This window comes from Pleurodeles waltl, chromosome 3_1 (genome assembly GCF_031143425.1).
Source record: "Pleurodeles waltl isolate 20211129_DDA chromosome 3_1, aPleWal1.hap1.20221129, whole genome shotgun sequence".
Lineage (NCBI taxonomy): Eukaryota > Metazoa > Chordata > Amphibia > Caudata > Salamandridae > Pleurodeles > Pleurodeles waltl.
In genome coordinates, this window is record NC_090440.1 from 203,842,174 (window position 1) to 203,868,029 (window position 25,856).

Here is a 25,856-nt window from a genome sequence, read left to right on the forward strand (position 1 = left end):
AACTCTCTGCTGCTCTGAGCAGGCGCACAAAGGACGGACGTTTCTCACTAGCTCACCTGGAGGGGAGGAGGATAGTGCAGATGTTCAGCACTGCAACACTGATGCTCTTCTGATTTCCCAAATGCCTGGATTCCACAACAGAGCATCCTCTGACACTGACTAATGCACCTATCAACTCCTTACAACGCGCTGCGTTCCTCCTTAGATGCTTGATGCAAAAATTAGGATTGCTCCCTCATTAAGCTATCAAAAATAAGATCATGCTCGTTCAAAATGTGCCATCAGTGCTGGTATCTGCAAAAGCAAATCAAAACACTGGAATCCACATATTTTTGAATGTCTCAGGCAGTATGCATTCCCAGTTCTTGACAGCACCGCCTACAGTGCCACCGCCAACACTGGTTTCAATAACACCAGATGGTGCCGTATTTCTTCTCATCACAGAGCTTGCGACAGCCTTATCCTGGGAAACAGCACCTGAAGAGGGCTCATGACACAAAAACTAACTGTTGAAGCACAGTAGAAAGTCAGTTCGAATTTGGGATTCTTTGGACTGGCATTTAGTCAAGTTTTAACTAACTAAACTAACAAGGTCTTTGTGAGCCTGCACAGAAGTACTTTACCCGTGTAGGAAGAGGCGAAATACTGTAATTGAAGGCTTGGAAATGATTACACGGGTGCCAGGATCTGCACTGGTGGAGCAGAGGTTGGTGAAGTTTAGTTGTTCTACAGGCTTGTCAGAAAAATCATATGATGTTTTGTACTACATAGTACAACACTGTAGAGTGGGGTTGTCTGGTCGCTGAGTAGACCCATGAGAAACTTCTTCCTTGGTTGTATTTATTGGCTGATCCTAACATCGCAAACAAGTATCATCTAAGATCCTATGCAGTATTTGTGGCAAACTGGGAGACACGTTGACTGAAAAACAAATAGTGCACTGTAATATATTCTCTCAGGAAAAGAGCATTGCAGACCTATAGCTACTAAGATATGATGCTTCGTCTGTCTTCCGCGGTGCAGGCACTTAACGGTGCAATGCACATTTGCACCATAGGGCAAAGTTCTGTTTGAGATGTCCTGGGTAGGTTTTGTACTAGAAGGGCCCCCTTCCAGAACAAAATACTATTTTTAAACTAACTTTATAATTGTTTGCAGTTTGAACGAGTTCCGTACAGTGCTGCACAAATGCAATTTGTAGAAAGTTAGGAGAAATGAAAGGTTTCTCCTTGATACTGCCTGCCTCAAGAAAATGTTATTTTTTGGTGAAAAGTTACACCTACCAATTTTAATATATAGTGCTTTGCATCAAACCCATGTGAGAATACCCGTGTGAGAATGCCCATGAACCACCCGTGGGATATCCCCTTGACGCAAACTAATGCAAAGTAGCACAAAGCGCTTTTAGGACTACTTTCCAGCACAAAACGTTTACTTTATCAAGACTTTGCAGCAGTTTGCATCACTCTGACTTTGAACCAGCATATAGTCTTGATTAATCTGAGCCCAAATGCCGCTTATGAGGAAAGGTATGTCGTGAAAATAGCAAAAGCCTCACTAACTGGGAAAAATGGAACTTCAGAGGGATGAGAGTCAGAGCAGCAGCTTGCGGTGATGGTTAAAGTGCCAACAAATCTGTTATTACTATGTTTGATTAAATATATCCATATTTTTTCATTTTAGGCTTAATAGATGTTATCCAAACTAAAATGGGGGCCTTCCTTTATAGTGTAGGCCCATAAAGAAGGTTCAAGACCATACTATTCCTTATGCTCTGTAATGGAGAACAATATATTTCTTCATATGACAACATTTCTCACAAAGATCTTACATTGGAATCTCAGGACCTCTTAAGTTACTGATATTTTTTGCCTTATTTGCTCTTTTGCTTTGTCTGTAATATGGGTTTGGACAAAAGTATAGTTTTTCCCACTTTTAGTGCTGACCTGTGTACCTGTCCCTGAATCCTTCCTTTTTGCCATACACATTTGTTAGGCTGATATTTTCTAGTAATTTTCCTCTAAAAGATATATTCTTGCCAAGCTTTCCATTCCCCTTGAATAAAAGTACTTCGCCATGTATTTCTGCACTGCTGTTGAAGGCTGCCAGGTTCTCCGTTGATCTTCATGAAAATGTTCACCTCTGAATTATTTGGGGATGTTTTGCTCGCGATTCCCTTTCTTCTGCACCCGGTTTGAAAAACATTATCACAGAGTCTCTGGGGTAGTCAGCCAATCAGGTTTCCTCAAAGTCATCTTCAGGAGAGGTTTTCAACAGGAAATCCTGTGTCTGTACGTGAACTTTTCTGCACTAATAACAGTGCCAATTAGATTATTCGACTCTTGTATGGGTGGTAATGCCACTTTCACAGAAGAAAAAAAATTCCAGCATGGTGGTTTCTGGAAGGTTCACCTTGTGTGGTATCTTGCAGCAAATAACATTGGCCTGTTATTTGTTGTAAACATATCTGTCCTGAGTTAGGGATCGGGCAATTAATTTGAAACTATATTGAGAAATATTAGGTCTTTTAACTCTAGGATAGAAATTGAAGTCAATGTCGAAATCAAACATCACTCCACCAGCCCATGAATAAATTGCAGGAGCTTTTAGAGGCATCTTACTTTCTGTGGCTCGATATGCGGGAACATAACTTCTGCCCGAGGTACCTTTTTATGCCATGGTGTTCTCAAAGCTCATACTTCGGATGGAATGAATCTGTCTAGGGCGTTGTTAAACAGCAAAAAGTCCAAGGCAGCCACTTCCAGCTTTGGGGACTGGTGATGTAAAGATGCTTGCTTCTGGGATTCTCTAGAAGAGGTGGGATTCGCTGATGCATGCCACTAACAGACACTTTGAATGGAGAACCAGGAAACGTTTCCTTTAGAAAAGTATTGTTACTTATGTAACTGAATACAGCCATTCCTTGTGGAACTACCACTCTGGATTGGTATGTCTAGGAAGGGGGTTCAGTAGTGTTTCTATAGAGTGTACTAAGACAACAAATATATAATTCAGTGACGCCGCCACAGAATACACTGAGCAATCTGTTTAATAGCAAATAGTGCAGTTTCTTGTTCTAAAGTTTGAAACGTTTTTACAGTTGTGAAGAGACTGCATTAGATATCTGCCTAGAAGTCATAGGCAACTGATTCTGCATTGAAATTCTATAGATTTTAGTGTAATCCCTCTCTCTTGTCTCCTACATGATGTGGCAGTCTGAATATTGGGGCTCTCCTAGGTCCTGCCCTGAGATTCACAAATTGATGCCCAATTGCTGGGCCTGAGTCGGTATCCCCTGGGTCGTGGCACACTTAACGCTCATTAAATGTAACTATTATCGTGCCACTGCCAGGGGTCCTTCTCTGTAACACTATTTCTAGAGGGCACACACAGGTGTAAGGCTCAATAAGGTTTGTTTTTCCCTAACTGTGCCCCCAGGTAAATGTTCCTTACAGTATCATAGACAAATACTTTTGCCCCAGAGGGGCATGCTACCTCCATGCTGTTCTCTAATAGAAAATAAGCAGGAGGAATGTGCAAGAAAATATATTTTAGAAGGTGGGTTTATATAGCGTTCTGGCTATATGCCATTTCTTAATTTCTTTTTTGTCCTGTTGAATGAGAGATGTCAATGACCTCATAAGTGACTCCCTGGCCTTGTCAAGGAAATGCAAACATATTGGAAAATGTGTTCTGGCCCTCTTGATTTCCCAGTGGACCTTCCCGCCTCTGCGAAGATGCCTCAAGCACTTTGGAGTGGATTTTGCTGTTTTTTTCAGGCACCATTGTATACACGAGTTTGCTACACACGTCCTACTTGTCGCCCAACAAGGAACCAGTGGCGTGTCCCTAAATTTGCTCTAGCATTTCACTGTACATGTATTCACGTATTTATTGCTTTTGTGCCAAGAATAGACCATGATAGAGCGAACCGTAGTAACAATTTACCTGTGTTCGGACGCTCTTTAGGCCGATGAATCTTTTGACTATGTGGGAACTCTCTGTACTCTTAATCAATCCAATCGCATCAGATCAATAATCAATAACGTACATAAGCAATACCTTGATCAACATAACACTTAACGATTAATCCAGAATACATTTCGGCGAACCCTGACCTTCCAGTCAGGAATAACCACACCAGTTTATTGCAAAGTTAGTAAATTTATTTCCCTATATTAACAAAGCTAGCACAATATAAATGTGTCTCAACACCAAATGATAAACATAAATGAACATTAATAGCTGTCCATATCGTCGAAACAAGTGTAATCTATGTAGCATTTGAATCACAAGGCATTCGATAATGGCAATGCAAAGCACTAATACGATAATCTGTAATGAACTAATTGAATACATTTAGTCAGCATAACAAGACCTCAAATTGCATCGTGCGACATATGGAATCCTCATCTAACCTCAAATTAGCATCGGCCTGTGGGACTTCATGCAAAACAATTTAGCAACATAAATTTAGAAACTCCTAGCTAGGGCTCTTATCAAAATCAGCAGTTGGTTACCTAAAAGAAACACAATGCAACTTTACAATTTCCTTTCATATTTACCAATTACGACCAGCATACAAGGAAGTCTTCGTCTCACAGGTACCGTTCTTCGGTCATCATGGGACGGGATAAAGGGGCAGGGGTGAACGGGGCAATTGCCTCACGGCGGCAAGTTAAGACTACCACTTCATGCAAAGGGACAAATCAAAGTTAAAGTCTCTAGGGCAAGAATCATTTAAAGTCTCTTTCTCTCGACTAGAGAAAGCATCAAAGTCTCCCCAAATGGCGTAGTGTCCGGGTAATGGCCTCTAATAGCGCAATGGCTAGTAATGGCTACCTTCTTCTTGTGCACCTGGGTTTTATAGACAACAGTTCGAATCCAGTAGGGTCTCCATTGGAGGGTTCATAGGTTAGCTTCAAATTGACCAATCAAAAACGACAGTTCTCAAGCTTTTACTTAAGCATACATTATCCTTGGAGATGGGTACGCAAATCGCAACATTGTCTCCCAATTAGCTCACTTTCAGAGCCTCCATTGTCCGCACCTGCAAGTCGACCTTGAATTAAAGAGAAAATATGCCAGGCTGGTACGAAACTTTAAGATAAGCATGTGAACAGTTTCTGTGGAAAAGTACAGCTTCAAGCAGAAATACACGTTTAATAGCACATTGGAAAAATACGAACATCTAAACCGTGAGACCAGGCCACTAGGCCAAAGCCTCCGCTAAAGTAATGCTAAGCTACGGCATTTCAAACAAGCAAATCGTAGCATACGTTTATGATTATGTCAGATTAGTGCAATTCTAATACACCACGTTATACAAAGCACGCATATAAATGTTGGCAAACTACTCTACGGGCACATTTTGTCCCCGTACAATCTTTATTAGTTCGGTTAATGCCACACATGATTATTTCACACTACGTTTATGCGTAAATAAATCAAAACCTTCATTTTCTGCTTCATCAATCACAAGAAAGGAGAAGAGTAGTAGTGGTCAATAAGACAATGTAAACAACAGATTATCCAGGCACAAAATGGCCGTCCATAAAATACATTCTCATGCACCTAATGGATGGCGTTGCTTGCTTTGCTGCCCGCTTTTCCAACATTATCTGCCTTGGTGCCCTTTCATGGCAGCGAGGCTTCCTGCTGTGAGCTGCGCCACAAGTCTGTGATAGCGGTGTTTTGCCAAAGCTAAAAAGATATCCTTTATTGTTTCAGCTTTAAAAATGTAAGCTAAGACGAAAAATAGAGAGCCAACAACCAGAAGTGCTGTCCGCGGGGTTTTGTTGCCGCTGGAAAGCTGCAGCACAAGCTCGTTAAATCCTAGTACTTAAACGCATTTGGAATGGCGATGTGCTCCTTAAGCGCGCGCGCTTCAGCTGCCCACACGGAAGCTTCTGGAATCTAGCCGTCTTGCTGACAGGATTTCTCCAGATAAATCTGCTTTCTCAATGTAGAAGAAGCCGCTCGCAGGTCTCTGTAAGCTTCTGCTCTGCCGCCTGTAACTATAGACCTGAATGCACGTGGAAAGGACAGATCAAACACTAATGACAGAAGTGACCTACACAAATGTCATTTTTTTGCCAAGTTGTTTTAATGTACCACTTCTAGTGTCTGCAGGTAACAAAGGGGCAGATGTATAAATGTCTTTTGCATTTCTTAACGTGCCGGATGCAATTTCGGCCCGTTACGAAATGCAAAACAGCCTTTTCCAATGTACAAAGGCCTTTAGGGAATCGCAAAATGCTACCTTCCCTAAATAGGAAATCGCAAATAGGGATTTCCTATTTGCGATTTCGTGGCACATGTACAAAACTTTTCCTAAATGCAAAATTAGCATTTAGGAAATGTAATTGCCATCGAACTCAAGTTGATGGTAACCAATTAAAAAAAAAAAAGAAACACTGGAAAATGCATTTTTTAAAGTGCAGTAGAGCGCACGCATGGCCACACAGCATGTGTGCGCTTTGCATGTGCACTACATTTTTCGAGGTGCAGTAAGGGGGGCCTTAGGCTGAACGGCACCCTTGCTTTAGCATTTCCTAATTTGCGATTTGCTATTAGGACATTGCAAATTAGGAAATACTAAACCATTCGTACCTATGGGCCTTTAATCCCATAGGATTGAATAGATTGGTATTGCCTAAATTGCCTGTAGGAATCGCTATTAGGGAATCTCTACTTTTATACATATCATTTTGCATTTCCTAGATAGTGAGTTCTAAGGAGTCGCTATTTAGGAAATGCAAAATAAGTATCTCGAACATCTGGCCCTTCCTTTCACAGCGGCAACAATGATGGTATTTAAGTGTATGTTAAGGGTTATTCAGTATGAACATCCTTTATTGGGTTGCACTCAGGAGTAGAGTCAGGAATAGAAGTAGAGACAGGCCACATAATTTGACAGGCGACTCTAAAAGAAGCCTTACAACATATAGTCCCTAGTGTGGAAAACTTTTGTATCACCTATGGCATCTCTCAGTTTTAGCCTGAGAGGTCAGAGTTTTCGGAAATTACTGGTGTGCTCACTGAGCCAATCACCCCTTTTCAGGGTGTGAGTCTAGAATATTCAGTAAGGAATATCATGCTAACTTAATATCGTAACTAAAATATCGAAGACAAAAGGATCGACGGGGAGGTGTGGTTTTCTATACCTAACTGTATCTCTATCTTAAAGGTGTGTACACCGTCAAGGTACACAGATGTAGTGTTAAGAGTAGTAAATCTTTACCCCCCTCTTTGCTCTTACCTGTTGAATTTTTTTGCCCTCAATATTTTCACTATGATATTAAAGTAACATGATATTCCATACCTGATATTTGATACTACAACCTTTCTACAGTATAAGAGATGAGGGGGAGAGCTGGACCCGGAGAAGAGTAGTATTTCCAGTGAACTGCCAGTATTCCAGCCCCTCAGCATCAATGAGGTGACCGAGTTAGTAATTCTCCTTTGGCAAAGGATTCGCCTCATAATCAGGGCTACTGGAAATATACGGCAGGGGAACACCAAATTATGCAGTAGTATTAGCTAAATTATGTGGCAAGAAAGGCAAGTTATGCAGCATAATGCAGGGCATTTTTTTATATTATTACTTCACTCTTTAGTCTTTGTTACACTTGAAAATACTGTCTGGGAAAATATACTACCTCATTAGCACCAGTTTAACAAGCAAATTCAGAAAAAAACAACTGAAAAACGACCAGTTAACCTTTAAGAAGAGCCTTTGACTGCACTCAAACCCATGTTGCCACATTTTTAGTAACTTTTGATCCGTTTGAGCTAGAAACAAATTTCTTTTTGTTAAAATCTGCAGCTTGTGCAGCAGGTGCTGAATTATGTGGCAAATGCAGCAAATCCATAATTATGCAGAACAAGCCATGAAAGCACGTGATTTCAGTAGCCCTTCTCATAACTTCAGGTTTAACTAAGTGCGGTAGACAGAATCAGGGCCGGCGCTAGGCGTAGGCAGCATGGGCAGCTGCCCAGGACCCCGCACTCAGCCCACCAACATGGGGCTTCCAGCCAGTGTCCCCTCCTGACTGGGGACTCGCAGCTATCCTGCAGCACTGCAAGGCACCAGGGAGGGCCTCCTCTCTGCTGGGTCTGGCAGGCATGTGTAGCCCTGCCAGGAATGGGGGAAGAGGTCTTTTCAATGGACAAGCAAATCTCACTCTTTCAGCCCTCCCTTGATGAGCTGTGAAAGAGTTGCTTGTCACTGTCTGGGAGGGAGGCCCTGCAGCACACAGGTTCAGGATCACCTTCAACTATTGAGATGCTAATAGGGTTGCCATCTTTTATAAAAAATTATCAGCCATTGGTTGCTGTTTTGAGAGTCTGTAAAGGCCAGAACTGAAACTAAATAGGACTTTAAAGAAAATTGTATGCATTCCTTTGTAACAGGACTTTTTTGCCTTCCTTTACTTTAACTATTTGTCAGGGATTGATCACGCAGCTCTAGAACACTTTTAAACGTGCCTTCTGTTTATAAGTGCTGTTTGAAGTACATGCAGATAAGGGCTGAAAATACCAGCTTTAGGTGATTATGCTTGTTTTGTGTACCGGCTGGGACATTAAAATACCTTGAGTTGGCTGTAGAAAACAGGCCATGTGGCAAACCTAGATACTAACAGCTTTGAATCAGTGAATAAAACCAATTTTTTTTGTTTCATATAGGGTGAACTCAACTGATGACATTGGAGCACATTACTTGAGCACTGGTTACATTAAACACGGGCAATGTTTTTAGGCACAGGGAGGCTCAGAGCATATTTATCAAATATTTACGCACTCTAGCAAGCCACCTTGGTGCGCTGTGCGAAAGGGAGAGGGCAGATATGCACTGTACATTCCTGCTCTCCGCCTTCACCGGTACACAAACTGCTGCAGAGCACCAACGCAGGCACCCTTGCATCATGGTGCAAGGGAGCCTATTTTGTTTTTGTGCAGGAAGGGACAACATGCTGCACAAAAACAATCCTTTGAGGCTTTTTCCTCTTTCTATGTGTGCTACAGAAGGCAGCACATGTAGAAAGAAGAAAAACCAAGGAGAAATAAGGATATTTCTCCTAAGCATTTTGACACATTCTTACTTAGGTCTACCACTAATGGTAAATCTGGGTATCCACCAAAATCCATTGGTGGATGCGTGGGAATACCCACGTTCCACCCATGGAACGGCTCCCTTGGGAAGAGTAATGCAAGGCAGTGACTTGTGCTGCCTTGCGTTACTCCACATTTACCAAGCCACGCAAGACAAGTGTCATTCTAGGTTGGGCATCACCCATGCACCACCTTGCATGGCACAAGGGCAACGCAAAACCATGATAAATATGCTTCTTTGTGATTTGCCCAGAATCACAAAATGTGGCGCTGACGCCAAGACTACAGTCTGGTTCCCCAGTTGCAAAGTCGACAGCTGTAACAACGCATCCTGGTTAGGGGAAGAGTGGCAGGCAGAAGCCACATGAAAGCTTGACTCGTTATGGGCTCAAGGTTCCAACAGGACCTTGAACTGAGCCAGAACCATGGAGTACACCATTGGTGTGTGTTTCTCACATTAAGCCTGTATCAAAGTGCTGCCATATTGTTAGATCAGTGAACGAGGCACAGGGAGAGTATTATTTGCCCAGGATCAAACAGTTTGTAAAATTTTAGACCCAGGGCTTTAGTACACTGCTACTTGGTGCAAGGCTATATATTTACCACTGTACTACATTTAGGTGACTATACCATGTGACGGGGCACCTCTCTCCCCCAGGTAAGATTTGGTCCATTTTTTAAAACATGCTGACTAGTAGTTTATGCAGTGAATCACAATACTCCAAATCTTGTCAAAAGGGAGCAGAAGAACAATTAGCAGGTCCACTGGAATTATGCAGCAGACGAGAGCCAAATTAGGCAGCAACGTAGAGAAAATTATGCGACAAGAAAAGCCAAATTATGCGTCGCAATACTCCACATTTTATGATAGCGCTACTTAACTGTATTGTCATTTTTACACACATTAACACTGATTGGACATTGGTTGCACCTTATTACTGTCAGTTTAACATCCAAATGTAGTAATAAGCAACCCAAAGGCAACCAGGCAAGCTTTTGCAAAAGGTCTTTGATTGAGCAGCAACACAAGTTGAGTTTTGATACATTTGAGGTAGAAACCCTTTTTTATCTGTTAATCCCAGCAGAAAATGCAGCAGATGATGGATTATGTGGCAAATGCTGCAAATCTATTATTATATGAAGAACACCACCGCTGCACAATCACATAATTCCAGTGGCCTTCCAATAAGTTCAGAATAGTGATTGCCCAAGAACACACAATTTTGCCAAATGGGAGAACAGATTTAAATACTGTTTAAATACTGCCTTCTTCTGGTTCCATATTTCTAACTAGTCCACTAGACCACAACTGGGTGGTCACTGTGGTAAGTTAAAAGGGCTGCCCTCCCAGGGAATTCTCTCTGTTTTGGGTCCTGGCCAGCTTTAGAACATGGTGTTTATTTCCATCTTAAAACTGAGATTAGATGTCAATTCCATGGTTAAAACATACCGGTTGGACCAGGTCCGCTGGCAGTTGGTACTTACTGGTCAATATGTGTGGTAGATACTGCTATTTACCACTGATGTTTCAAAACTTAAGACTGTTTCATTTCATTTGGATACCACGGTTCATTTTCTAAACTTGTTGCTGAAAATTTGCAATAGCGAGCAGTCAGGGCTTACTACAAGAGGTGGTAAAGGGATTAGAACTCAAATATAGTATGAAGAGTTATCACACTTGTTACCTCAATCTCCACCTGAGTTATCTTTACACATGGCCTGCTTTAGAGGGCTGGATTTCGAACGAAACCTCAAAAATCTGTTATGTGACTCCTAGTTACCCTGCTCCCCAATAACATCTTCCCTAGTTTCTGCACATGCAGAAGGGACAAATTGTCTTGTAAAGTCGTAATGGAAAGTTCACCACCGCACTTGTCTCTTACAGCAGTAATTGTGGATCATGGCTGCAAGGCATAGGGAAGGGAACTTTCCTCCCCTGAGCCTTGCAGCACTAGATCATGGATATGAGGGTTAGGACAGTGGGGCCACATCCCATGTGCCTTGCAGCATGAGACCATAGCTGTGAGGCCCATTGGATGGTACCACCCTCCCCTGCACCTCACAGCTTTCGATCAAAGTAAGGTTGTCCATGGGAGGTAAGAACCTCCCGCTGGGCTTGCAGCGCTACACCATTGTTGCGAGGCGAATAGTATTGGGCTCCCCCTTTCTGGGATGGTTCTGGGCCTCACAGCACTAGACTATGGTTGGGGGGGCCTAGGGTAATGGAGGGCACTACCCTACACCACACACCCATAGTGTAATATTGCAAGGCCTTGGGGAGGAGCCCTCACCCCTGGGCCTCGCAGCCATGCTTATGAGCTCTGAGGCTCATGGATTAGTGGGCGCCCTATCAGGCTACACCATGCTTGAGAGCCCCAGAGGGGGGGTCGCCTCGTGTGGCTCCTCCCTTAGGCCCGTTTAAATCTGCCTCACAGCTCTGTACCATTGCTCAATGCATGGATCTATGTCAGGGTCCTAGCCATCAGTGGTGCAGCAGGTGCAGTGGCATTGGGCCAAGGGGTATTAAGTGCTCAATGTCCCCATATCCTGGCTTTATTTTACTGTGCAGCCAGTGGGCAAGGTTGAAGGGACGCTTTTATTTTGCATCAGGGCCCCCTGGCACCATTGCTGTGCTACTTGCCTCTCTTTCATGGGCCTCACTGCCAATGTGCCTAATATAAGGTATTTCCAGTTAGTTGAAATTTAAATTATATGCACTTAATTTTTTAGTGTTAATATTTATGTGTCGTTTTACTGATATCCACACAATGAAAGTTGCTTCTTGTAAAGTGACTCAACAATGCTCAATTGATGGAACTTCCTATGATGGCATTGACTGTGATTTCACATTGTATGCAAATTAGAGGGGCCTCACAAATTCCCTTTCTGCTCAGGGCTCCAAAAGACCTAGAACTGGCCCTGCATAGAATCATTCAGAACCCACAGCAGTTGCTCAATTACATAATTCCAGTCGATTTGGGTAGGACTCAAAGAATTATGCAGGATGAGTGTAATGGAAACAAGAGCAGGAGTCCTGAAGGATATATTTGCTTCTAAATACACCAATGTTTTTCTCAACAATCATAGGGAAGTAAGAAGATGTCAACACTGGAGCAGTGTTTACCACCAGTAACAGGAGAAGAATGTACTTTGCTAGCATAGCAATATTAAAAGGATAAACACGTTACTAGTACTTTGAGAGCCCTTTCAACAGTGAATGGTGAAATGTTATCCTTAACAAGTTGTCACAATAGAGAATAGAAAGAGAGATGTCGATAAAGTTAGCGTTCGGCAGAGCCTGGGACACATAGTTTAGTTGCCCCTTAAATATTAAACAAAAGCATGGTTTGCTTCCAAGGAAATTGTGTATACAAATGCTTATTTTATGATCCTGTTCACCTTATACACTTCAACAATGCCTTTGTTCATCTTGTTCAGAAAGTGGAAAATTGTTGGGCTGAGTAATCCACAACTATGCAAAGTGGAAACACTGTTTTGATTAATTAAAAATGTTTTAATTTTGTCACCCTTGTACAGCCCCACACATTTCCAATAGGGAGCTTCCAAAGGGCTCAGCTCGCCTTAGCCTTCTCCATATTGCTGAGAGCGGGGACCCACTTCCTGTTACACCGTTTACACTGCTAATATCAAAAAGGGAGGATCCAAATGTTGCTGCATGTGCACATACGGCTTTAGTTAAGAGCCTAGATGTCAGTGTTTACCAGTTCTGAGAAGAGAGGCAAACTCGAGGGCACGGGTGAATTTGTGTGGGTTATGTATCATTTAGCAAAGCGTAGAACATAGCATACACGCCTCCATTAGGTGCAAACACATTAACTGGCACACGTCCCCCCAATTCTTAGAATGTGCCCATTGGTCCCTCCAACATTTGCATCCACCGCTTTCTTCCCCATTCATTCTACAGCATATGAAACCACAGGGACTGAGGCCACAGAGTCTGACTGGCATGTAATGGCACCCATTATAGTGACATACAATTCTACAAAGCAGAACAGGCATCATTTCAACTGAAGCATCACAACAATTTAATCAACAGATTTTTCATTTTTTCTTTCTAAACTTCAACTTTTCTGAGAAGGCTGTTTGCTTTGAACTTTATTAAAGTATCAGCTAAAAAAGCTGGTGAAAACAAATTATTAATAGTCGATAGAAATTCTCCCTAAAACTTTCTTTTTCTTTTTTAAAGCAAGTGAAGTAAATGCTCCGGTGTAAAAGTATTACTTTTTCTTCATGTCTGTGTATCTGCTAATGGATACTGTTTATCATTGAAGAACCACCTTGTCTTATAGGGGCATTTTGCATTGGTAATGTATCGTACACAAAAACTGTATTTTGTTTCAACACAAGTGAAGTGCCACTATGCCTCACAACTTTTACTTGTCTCCACTCCATATTTGACCTGGTTCCTGCTTCATCCTGTCCCCACCCCACTACTATATCCTATTATTTGGATCACCCATAACTTCTTACCTGCGATTACCCATTCATGTGTATTGGCGGTGGAGACAACTAAAACTGTATTACAGCCTTCTTACTTCAAAACCACCCATGCTCTTGGAAACTGTGTTGCCTCTCCAGGGGCTGACATGTTGGTAATAACCCATTACTCTGCACAGTGCTCCATTGACTCCTGAAGCTACATCCACACCTTTATAAAAGTCATAAATAAAATAAAACATATGTAGAGTCTGCCAGCACTGTACTGAGTTGTATTCAAACCATTAGACAGATATCGGGTATAACAAGACCTGTATTGGGCTGCAGGAGAAGGAATGTAGAAATGCCATTTCTGGATTGTTGGTGCATATTTTCTAGTATGTCTCAGAAGTGTACATGCTTTTATTCCTATCATTCTGTTGGTGACCTCTTGGACTACCATCTGTTCCTTCTTTTCATTCTTCCATGTACCATATTATAGGAAATCTGTATTTTCTGATTGGTCACCCCAGATTTTTTGCCTTTTGCTGGACCCTATATTTATAATGGCTTTTGAACTCTGTGCACTTCAACCCTGCTAACCAGCTGTCAAGTGTTGTGCTCCTCTTTCAAAAATGGTAGAATTTGCATATTCCTAATAGGTATATTTAACTTACATATAAGTTTATGGTATGTGGTAAAAGGTGCACACAGGTTAAATGCCACTAGTGGCCAGCAGTGTCCATCGTGCCATCACTACATTAAAAGTGCAAACATGACTTCATATCTACCATTGCAGCCTAACTGCTACAGTTTTAAGCCTGCAGCCCAACCTGCCAAAATTACCCTTGTTACAGGTGAAAGCCACCATTTTCAATATTAATATCATCTCTATTTAGGCCTTGTAGCCCTCAAGCTAGAATGCAAGGTTTTTAAAAGTAGGACATGTACAAAATTCATATGACCACGTCCCTACAGTGACAAGGCCCAAAAAGCTGTTTTCACTGTGAAAGGCCTAACTGCATTACGTACAAAACAGAGTGCAGATTAAAATGCTGAGGCCCCTATTCAGAAAGGGACTTACGATTCGTAAAGTTACGAGTTCAGAGTCTCCTCACTCATGGCGGAATCTCCCCACTCGGGGTAGAATCTCTGCACTGCAGTGCTCAGTGAGGAAATTCCGCCATGAATGCAGAGGCTACGCATTTGTAACTTTTGTGACTCGTAAGCCCTTTTGTGAATCATTCCCTCTTACTATATCTCAGAAATGGAATCATCTATTTAATAGTTATTAAAAATCCAGTTCAGTGGTAAAGTCACATTTTTAATACATATTAAGGAAAAGTAACTTTTAGAAAGTTATATTTTCCATGCCTAAGGTTCCTGGGGGCTAATTTGCATTGGCTGTCCAGCTTCTTCCAGCTAGTTATTTACCTTGAATAGGTGTGAACAAAAATGCATTGCAGGAGCAAGCAAGAGGCTAACCTGACTGCTCAGGGAGTATTCCTCTGAACACCCTTCACAGAATAGCAGGGTGGGGGCTTTGGCATTTTTTTCAGTTTTTACTGGATTTATTATCAAAAGTACACAGTACCAACAAAAGCGATGCAACACAAGCATCAAAAACATTAGAACAAAAAGATAAGCAGATTGTTGCCACTAACTACAAGAGAATATATAACTGATCATCTAACCTCACAAAATGAGATACTGCACCATATAAGCAAGGATCAGCTCAAAGCAAATGAACCCCCCTGCTCTCATGCCAGGCTCTTAGGTCCCATAGGGATTGAGCCCATCCTTTCATCCTTCCAGGGAAATTCATACACTAGCAATCTTGAGAGGATCAGGGGCGTTTGACTTGTCCACCCTTTGGTGTGTCTTTGGGCATCATTTCTTACACTATGTTGTGAAGTCCTGCTTGAGTGTAAAATCATGCTTGACAGGTCGGCTGGAATCACATATAATAGTAGGGGCAAACTTGAAAGGAAGAGAACAGGATGCCAAGAAAAGTTTTGTGTATCCACTGTCTGGTTGATGAAGGACCCTGATTTTGTCCCACCAGACATCAGTTTTCGAGTTTGTTGTAGGCACAGTACCTGCTCCAAACTGGGCTTTAGTGTTAGATGTGGGGGAACACTAGGATTACCATAGTACACTTCCCATACACTTTGAGCCCTTAGAGCCCAAGGTTAGTGTGGCCGAAGACTTTCGTAAGGCAGACAGGAACTACTGACAAAGTAGGTAAGGCTGGACTTTGGAAATTTTACCCAAATGGTTAAGGGTAGTGGGACAAGGAGTCACCACACTCACTAGCTCATGACATGCTTAAATGTGGCATTTCCAGAGTACCATTTCAGAACAAATTCTGGACATGCAGAAGATCAGAAGAGGACAGGACCTGCTGTCTGAGATCAGAGAGCAGCACCGAGGGACTGGACCTGCTCCTTCTTGTTCAGAGGACAAAGACGTGAAGTTTAAAGGTCAAGAGGCCTTTTCCTTGAAGTACCTAGCTTACCATTGGCAACTGGATCTGAATTGGGCCCCTGCTGTTTGGCGTTTTCCTGACACCCTGTGAGTCTCTAGGTATCTTCTGAGAGGTACTGGGGCTTTAGAAGTCTATTCCTGTGGCGGATTTGGACTTAAAAGACTAAAGGCCAAATTTATCAAACTTTCATGCAGCGCAATGTAACAAGCCACCTTACTGTACTGCGTGACAGGGAAATGGCATGAATGTTCCATATCTATCATGGTAAGGCACATCCCTGTCCTCTGCTTGTGCTGGTGCACAATTATCAGCCTAGCGCCAATGCAGGCACCTTTGCGCCATGGAGCAAGGGTGCCTGTGTTACAGGCAGGATTATTTTTTAGAAGGAAAGGAACACCTTCCTGCACAAAACAATCATGAGAGATATTTTCCTGTTTCTATGTGTACTGTGTTGCAAAATAGAAGCAATAAATGAATAAACAAATTTTCCTTGTTATGCCTTCACTCGGAAAGCATAGGATTTTGACCCATTCTCAGGTCAATCAATCAATCAATCAAGGATTTATAGAGCGCACTAATCACTCGTTAGGGTCTCAAGGCGCTTGGGGGGGGGGGAGCTACTGGTTGTAGAGCCATGTCTTGAGGCGTTTCCTGAATGTCAAGAGGTCTTGGGTCTGGCGAAGGTGGAGCGGTAGGGAGTTCCAGGTCTTGGCGGCTAGGTGAGAGAAGGATCTTCCTCCGGCGGTGGTTCAGCAGATGCGGGGGATGGAGGCGAGAGCGAGGCTGGCGGAGCGAAGATTGCGGTTGGGGGTGTGGAAGGTGAGTCTGTCGTTGAGATAGGCTGGGCCTGTGTCGTGGAGGGCCTTGTGTGCGTGGATGAGGAGTTTGAAGGTGATCCTCTTTGATACTGGTAGCCAGTGAAGGTCTCTGAGGTGGGGGGAAATGTGGTCGCGGCGTGGGATGTCCAGAATGAGGCAGGCGGATGCGTTCTGGATTCTTTGCAGCTTTGTTAGAGTTTGGTTGTTATTCCTGCATATAGGGCGTTTCCGTAGTCCAATCGGCTGCTGACCAGGGCATGGGTGACAGTTTTCCTGGTTTCAACGGGAATCCACTTGAAGATTTTGCGGAGCATGCAGAGAGTGTTGTAGCAGGAAGAGGAGATGGCATTGACCTGCTGAGTCGTGGTGAGTGTGGAGTCCAAGATGAAGCCTAGGTTGCGTGCGTGGTGGGTGAGGGCACGGTTCCTAGGGAAGTGGGCCACCAGGAGTCATTCCAAGTTGAGGGGTTGGTGCCAAAGATGAGGATTTCTGTCTTGTCTGTGTTTAACTTGAGGTGGCTTGATTCGATCCAGCTGGCGATGGCGTGAAGTCCGTTGTGGAGGTTGTTCTTTGCAGTTGTAGGGTCTTTCGTGAGGGAGAGGATGAGCTGAGTGTCGTCTGCGTAGGAAACTATGTTGATGTGGTGGGTTCGTGCGATGTTGGCGAGGGGGGCCATGTAAACGTTAAAGAGCGTGGGGCTGAGCGAAGATCCTTAGGGAACGCCACAGATGATTCTGGAGGCCTCTGACAGGAACGGTGGGAGGCGGACTCTCTGGGTTCTGCCTGAGAGAAATGACAAGATCCAGTTGAGTGCCTTGTCGCGGATTCTAGCGTTGTGGAGGCGTGTGCGGTGAGTGTGATGACATACCGTGTCGAAAGCTGCGGAGAGGTCCGGGAGGATGAATGCTGCTGTTTCTCCTTCATCGATCATGGTCCTAATGTCGTCTGTGGCAGCAATGAGTGCATTCTCGGTGCTGTGGTTTCTGCGGAATCCGGATTGGGAGGTGTCGAGTACCTTGCTGTCTTCCAGGAACCGGGATAGTTGGCTGTTTACAATTTTTTCAATTACCTTGGCTGGGAAGGGGAGGAGGGAGATCGGCCGGTAGTTCTTGGGGTTATCTGGATCTGCCTTTGGTTTCTTCAGCAGGGTGTTGATTTCTGCGTGCTTCCATCTTTCTGGGAAGGTGGCTGACTCGAAGGAGCTGTTGATGGTTTTGCAGAGGTGGGGGGCGATGATGATGTTTGCCTTATTGAAGATATGGTGTGGGCAGGAGTCCGATGGTGATCCGGAGTGGATGGAGGCCATGGTGGTGGTGGTGTCCTCTATGTTGACGGGGGTCCTGGTGTGGAGGAGGTGGGTGTTGCTTGGAGCGTTGGGTTCTTGGGTGTTTGAAGTCAGCTGGTGGGTCTGGGGTTTGAAGCTATTGTGGATTTTTTCTATCTTTCGACGGAAGTGGGTTGCCAGTGAGTTGCAGAACTCCTGTGATGGCGGGGGTTCGTTGGAGCAGGTCCTGGGGATGGAGAGCTCATTGACGATGCTGAAGAGCTCTTTACTGTTGTGAGCGTTGGCGTTGATGCGGTTTTTTAAGTGGGTCCTTTTGGTGTAGCGGATCAGTTGGTGATGTTTGCGTAGGGCATCCTTGAAAGCGATGTGGTTGGAGTTGGTAGGGTCAAAGTGCCAGGTTTTTTCCATTCTGCGACATAGCCGTTTGGATTCCTGTAGTTCTGGGGTGAACCAGCTGGCCTTGATTCTGTGGGAGGTGTTTTTTTTTTGTTGTTGAGCGGTGCAAGGGTGTTGGCTTAATCTTCTATCCAGCGATGCAGGTTGGTGGTGGCTGTGTTGGGCTCCGGGGTCCCAGGGCGAGAGTGGAGATCAGTTGATCCGTTGATATTTTGCTCCAGTTGCGTTGGGGGGGTTGTGTGCGGTGGTGGTGAGTGACTGGTTTTTGGTAGGAGAAGTGGATGCAGCGGTGGTCTGTCCAGCTGAGTTTGGTGGTGTGGCTGAAAGAGACGTGGTTGCTGGCTGAGAAGATGGGGTTGAGTGTGCGGCCTGCGGAGTGGGTGGGTGTAGTGACGAGTTGCTTGAGGCCAAAGTTGGCGAGGTTGTCCATTAGGTTGGTGGTGTTGATATCGTTGTTATTTTCTAGGTGGAAGTTTAGGTCACCAAGGAGGATGTAGTCTGTTGAGGCGAGGGCTTGGGAGCTGATGGCGTCAGCCATGTCGTCGCAGAACTGCGATCTGGGTCCAGGGGATCTGTAGACCAGTGTTCCTCTGAGTGTGTTGTTGGCGTTAATGTGGATTTTGAAGTGGAGGTGCTCAGCGGAATTGATGGTGTCGTGGGAGTTGGTGGAGACTCTTATGGTGTTTTTGTGGACTACGGCGATTCCTCCTCCTGGTCTGTTGTTTCGGTCTCTTCTGGTGATCTTGTAGTTTTCTGGTATGGCTATGACTACGTCTGGTTCTGAGGCCGAATTCATCCAGGTTTCGGTGAGGAATGCGACATCGGGCGCGTATGTGGTCAGGAGGTCCCAGAGTTCAATTGCATGTTTGTGGACGGAGCGGGTGTTAAGTAGGATGCATGTTAGGCGGTTGTCTGTTTTGATTTGGAGTTTGGAGGTTAGGTTGCAGGTGAAATTGCAGGCTTTGCAGGAGAAGGGTCCTTTGGTGCGCGTCGGTGTGGACTGGAAGCAGATGGAGGAGCGTCCTGGATTAAGGGCGTGGAGTTCGTTGGCAGTGTAAAGGTGTTCGGTGGCGCAGGAGGCGTGTTGGCAAGGGGGTCTGGTGCTGGGCGTGGTCTTGGTGCGGACGGGCACAGACGGGCTTGCCTTTGGCGCGTCTTTGGTGCGCCAGCGGAGCGTCCGTGCTGCGGCCGGCATAAGATGGGAGGTGGGAGGGAGTGGCAGCTGGGAGGAGGGAGGGAAACCTCCAATGGGAGTGCTGGGGGTGGGGGCAGCAGGAGTCAGGAGCGGGAGGAGGAAGGGGGCGGGGCCTTCTGGGAGAGGAGAAGCCAAGAAGCCCAAACAAGCCCAGACAAGCCCAAACAAGCCCAAAACAATGGCAGCACTTACCGGAGCAGTGGTGAGAAGGAGGCAACCTGCCTGCAAGGATGTAGGGTCAGAGGTCCACCATTTATGGTAAATTTGGGACTGCTCCAAAATGCATGGGTGGATGCATGGGAACACCCATGCTCCATCCATGTTACACTTCTCTGTGGTAAAGTAACTCAAAACAACGACATGCACTGCCTTACATTGCTCCAAATTTATCAAGCCATTCAGGACCATGGAAGGTGGCCTTACATAGCTTGATGAATCTGACTTAAGTTTGTGTCTCCCTTGTGCCCCCATGCGTGGCAAGTGCAAAGCAAAACCATGATAAATCTGTCCCTTAGTCAGAAGGTAAGGTTTTTGACTAGGAAGAACCTGGTTGGTGTATACGGCCCGTGCGACATCGCTGTCACCCTCAAATTGTGCTTAGTCCTAGTCTACTGTGACTATTGACTATCAGTGGCTGTTAGAGGCTGCACGTTTTGGTTGGCTGTGGTAAGGCCCTAGCCAGGCAGAATCTGTCACTTCCATCAGGGGTGGATGATTACACTTGCTGTATAACCTGCTCTGACCCTTGGGTAACCTGGCACAGCGCAGGCAGGCTTATCACAAATGCAAAGTGTAAAGCAGTGACACAGCACTTCCTCACCACAACCACGCTGAGCGGCACAAATGAGACTTCACACACCATGTAAGTATATAAAAATTGTATTCAACTCATAGATTGTCAACACAGCATGGGTATCATGTAAACCTGGACGTAAACCACTTTGAGCAATAGAATTCACAATATTAGGCCCAACTGTGTGTAACACCAACAACAGTATGTACAAGTGACGAAACAATACTTTCCCTCCCTCTCTCTTATGCGGGCGAAACATTGTTAGCACATGACTACCCCCTAGAATTTACCAACTTCACATAAATTTAGGGTGCACCCTGGTTCTCAAAGTTAGCAGCAATAAGTTCATACAAGGTTTGCCAACACCTTTCCATAGCACTGCAGCCTAGGCCTCACTACTAAATCATAATGAGAGCCTCAGGAATTCACTGGCAGAACCAGCAACACCGCGGTGCTGCCCTTACATTCACCTGCACTCACTCCTGCACAGCCACTCTGCACCCGTGTGGGGCCACGGGTATCAGTTGGCTCATACACACTCTCTCCTGGCACCCTAATGCGCTGCCCTGATATCTGGCTATTGGATGCCATTGTGTCTGCAGGTACCCTCGGTCCCAAACCATCCTCCACCCACCAACCAGTTTCTGCTATCCAACCCCACCATGAACCAAAGATTGAGTCAACCTTCCCTTGGGTACTAGGTCGCTCGTGGCCAAAGTCACACTTCGTAGGATCCCAGGGGCAAGGTGGGGAAAGGAAAGACAACAACTGATCTGGCAACAATAAACAAAGACTTTTGGTCTCCCAGTAGGAGGCTCACTCAGAGATCTATAACACAGAGAAGGAAAGTCACTGGGGCCCACCCGCTAACCACTGCTGCGCCCAACCCAGCCAGACAATCCAATGTGACCAAATAGCTACCAATTACAGCACCTCTGAAGCGGGATTTGAGTCGCTCTGGATAATTCTGGTTGCTCACGAAGAGTTACTAGGTCTGCACCACCTGTACAAGGAGACGCTGCGTCTGGTGCATGAAGACTTGAAAAGTGCTCAGTGCTGTACCGCCACAAAAATGAGGCACAACATCAGGTGCCTGATGACCTGGGTCGGCCCTGACCATACAATCACTCCAAAGACACTTGCCAATGTGGTACCTCCCCGGAAAGAGGCATGAGTCTGGTGCTTGATGATTTGAACTGCACCAGACAATCCCAGATACTCCCATGGAGAATATAAATCCTGCAACCCACTGGAATGAGGTACAATGTCCAGCGCTCGATGACTTGAGTCTGTCTAGACAATCCGGTCACACAAAGAAGTTTGTTTCCATACATCCCTGGAATGAGGCACAATGTTTGGTACACAATGACTTTAGTCGCACCAGACTCCCCAGTCACACACTCAACTCACGTTCACCCATGCCATATGAGGCAGAGCATAGCAGAACTCAGTTGGCACTCCCACCTCCAAGGGTCACCACCTATGAACAGGACAAAGCACGCAATGCACGTGCAGCTGAGGGTCACACAGGAGAAATGCGATGCACTCGACACCCGCGTGCCACACAGGGTCCTTCACTGGGTGATCTGTTTCACATCACAAGATGTTTCAGCATGCACTGGTCCCCATGATGAAAGGCCACTCACCTGAAGTGCGGCAGTATGTGGCAAGCTCCACACCAGGCAATTCCAGTCTCCAGGCACACTACTTAGTCCACTCTGACACTGTTGCTACCAGGTGGAGTCCAGCATACAATGTAGGGGCAAGAGAGGTCACTGCTCCATAGATGATACCAGCAGACAATGTAAGTTCCTCGCAGGCGGTCTTTGGTTCCCTGAGACCGCTGCAGAGAACAGGGGGCAGGACAACCTGCCCTCAGAGAGGACACTTCAGGATACTACACAGCAGCAGGCAATTGGCTCAGCCCAGCCACAATACAGTAAGGGTGCACGGATCCCTTCCTTGGACAGTTATCCTCCTGTGCACAACAGACTCCTCTGACTGTGTGCACCACATAGTCCAGCAGTACCAGCCCGCATCACCATAGATGCAACTTTCCTTTGCTGATGGGTAGTACCTCTAGTTATACTAAAGTGTGCCTTTGAAATTCAGGGTGGTTCAAAGGGTTTTCCTTGGCACTACAGACATCTTCCATAAATGTCATCCCTGTCTGCCCAGAGGCCATGGAATGTAGTTCTTTATCTTTAGTGGGACCATGCCCTGGCACAGAGAGACCAAGTGTCAGAAACCTCTCCACCCAGTCAATCTGTCCCAGGCCTGAAACGGCAGGTGTATGGTGTTCTAGATGCCCAAGTCTTATAGCTGTCACTTGGGGAATGCACAGATGTGCTCTTCCCCAGCAACTGGTGGAATAAAGCTGAATTTACAGTACACATGAAGCATTTTAGAACCTGGAATTGCCCATTTCCTAGCAGTGGCATTTCTAAGGCATGAATAACAAAACCACCTTTACCATCAGAGGGGAGTTTGTCATTCTAAATCCAATGATACTAAACATCATGAGACTTCTCCCCTGCAAACCACTATTGTAGCCAGATCTAATAAAACTATTTCTCCCATGTTACCTTATGGGCAGAGGAGCTCTTATGGGCAGTGCGAACACGCATGGGTATTTCTCACTCCATGGGCACATGTGCCCTGGCGCACACACAAGCCTGCAAAGGCAGGCTCGATACTTAGGTTAAAGGCACCTCAAGGGGGCATGTACCTGCACTGTCAGGCTCAGTTCCTATTTTAGAATACATATTTGCAAGTGTGCACACCCTGGCAAGTGATGCCATATCCAGTATCTATATAGGAAATCACCTGTGTGCCAGTATGCACACCGTGGCTAATAATACCAGTCTCCATCTACACATGGTAACACCTTTGTACAAGTATGCACACACTGACAAGTTGTGCCAGTCTCCCTATATGTATGAGGCCCTGGTGCAGGTATGCATCTAGAGGCCAGCTATGCCAAGCTCAGCATATATATGAATGCAAACTTGTACATAGGCACGGAGAGGCCAGCTAGGCCAGCCTCAATATATTTTCAGACACCCCTATGCAAGGAGGCATATATTGGCAAGCTAGGCCAGGCTCAACATACATGAAACCACCATTGTGTAAGTGGGCATCCCTTGGCCTGTTGAACCACGCCCAGTGCCCCTGAAGGCCCTCTGGCACAAGTGCACACCCCGAGATCTGCCACGGCTGGCCCCACATAGGCTTGTCACCCAGTAGAGGACATGTGTGCACGTCCACCCCGTCCATACAGGGGAACAGTGCCCCCCACCCAAGACTACTACTAGAGGACCAACCGATCCCGATGGGCGTGGCCAACCCCCCTTGGTAGGGTATATCCACATGAGGGTCTTCCCCATCAAGACAGAATACACCTTTGTATACCTGCCCTATGCCTACCACATGCCCCAATCTTCTGGGTCTTCCAGGGGTGGCGTAAGGCTGGCTCAGGATTGGCCCCCACATCGGGACTGCCACCTTGAGAACAGGAGCACTAGCACCCACGCAGGCCCATCCAATCAGCCAAAGACGTGGTTGACAGGGTCTTCTAGAGGGTGGCACACACACAGTGCAACGTCCCCCTAGTAGCCAGGGCCGTACCTGCCCCAGGTGTGGGGGTACCTTTTTTCCTGGGTCCTCCTTGGTACAGCACCTTAACCACATCCATAACTGCTCCTTACTAACTTAGGTAGGAAGGGCGCAAACGCTTTCCCACTGCCATACAGTGGAGAAATGCCCAGGGTCTTAAGTTCACGCACAGGGAGTCAGCAAAGACTGAGAGAGAAAAAAAGCAAAACGTTTTAGGAAAATTCCCTTACACAGTGTCATGTCCAACTGTGGTGCTTTGTGGTTTTTGACACACTTTTTACTTCTACCAATCATATCTCTGCTTCTGATTACTGAATATTTTTCATTTTGGTGTCACATTCTTAATTAATATTTACTCTATTTTGTTAATTCAGTTTGGGATTTTTATTGTTTTGCAGTTTAACTTTATTACTTTTTCAGTACTCCATAAATACTTTACACTTTGCCATAAATTAAACTTGTATGATATTTCTAATAGCTATCAGGTGGATGAACTCAGATTACTTTGAGGGTTCACCCTGACAAGGTTTGTGATAATTCCTTGAGATGAGTAGTCACCCTTCTCAAATAATAATCCAATTGTGTACACAAATGTACTTTCTCAGGACATTACACTTGCTTCCCTTGCACTTCCTAACACTACATTGAGACCCCATTCACTTCTCATTCTTATCTCACTTCGCATCCTGCCACCATCAAACACTACTTCCAAATCCTACAAAAAATAAATTCTTAGCATGTCACTTCCTTACCCTGCTTTACCTAGCCTACACCCCTCAATCACCATTACATATAAAGCCTAACCTACATCCCTATCTCAGCTTCTTATGCTGTACCTAAATTGATCGCCACTACTTTCTCTCCTGCAGTCATCCCATGCTGAGCTACTTCCTATAGATCACCCCAAATCCACCTACACAATCCATTTAAGTGCTTACTAGTTCTTCACCATGCACCACCTCTCTTAATCAACCTTAACATTGCTCCCTGGTGTCCATGCTTTCTGCACTTTCAGTCCCCTTACCTTTATCTCTTATTCAATTGATTCATACCTGCATGCATTCCTATTTCTTTTCACAGTTTAACCTCTAACACTCTCCGGGCATCCTTCCTGATTCTTTGAAATGTACTACCATTCTCCAGTCCTTACGATCTCCATTCTTGTCCCCTCTGCTTCCTCTGTGTACCGCCTTATTGCAACATGTACTCGTCCCTTTTAAACTGCTTCAAAAGTTGGTATATAGTAAACTGCCTTTTCAAGTTGCTTTCAAATCCCTACTTCTCTACCTTTAGCATGGGTCATGTCTTGTTCATTCCATTCAAACTGCTACCCCCTATCTGCCACAAATGCCCTCACATAGGTCAGTCCCTTTTACTTTCCTCCTTCAAGTTCCTCCTTCTTCTATGAACTCCGTATTTATCTTATATTTCTGGTCACTCTCTACACACTGTTGCACTCTTCTCTCTTTTAGTTGTTTTGTTATTAGACATGCTACTTGAGACTTGGCTCTATGTGATCGATTTCAGCATTTTGGGAATACTTACTTTCTCACACAAAGTTTGTCCTCTCTTCCGCTTACTCAGATTCCCGAAAGGTCTGTATTCTGATCTTCTGCTGCTCCCAATTTACACAAATCTCTCGATTTTCTTATTATTTTGTTTTTTAACCTTTAAAATATAACTTTCTGTTTTTCTCTTCTATAAAGTCCTGTATT

At 44.9% G+C, this 25,856-nt stretch overlaps 1 protein-coding gene across 16 annotated transcripts in view; it reads left to right on the forward strand.

The window, feature by feature from the left end:
* LINGO1 (leucine rich repeat and Ig domain containing 1) overlaps window positions 1-25,856 on the forward strand; it is a 3,157,620-nt gene that overhangs the window by 2,950,444 nt on the left and 181,320 nt on the right. The window lies entirely within an intron of this gene.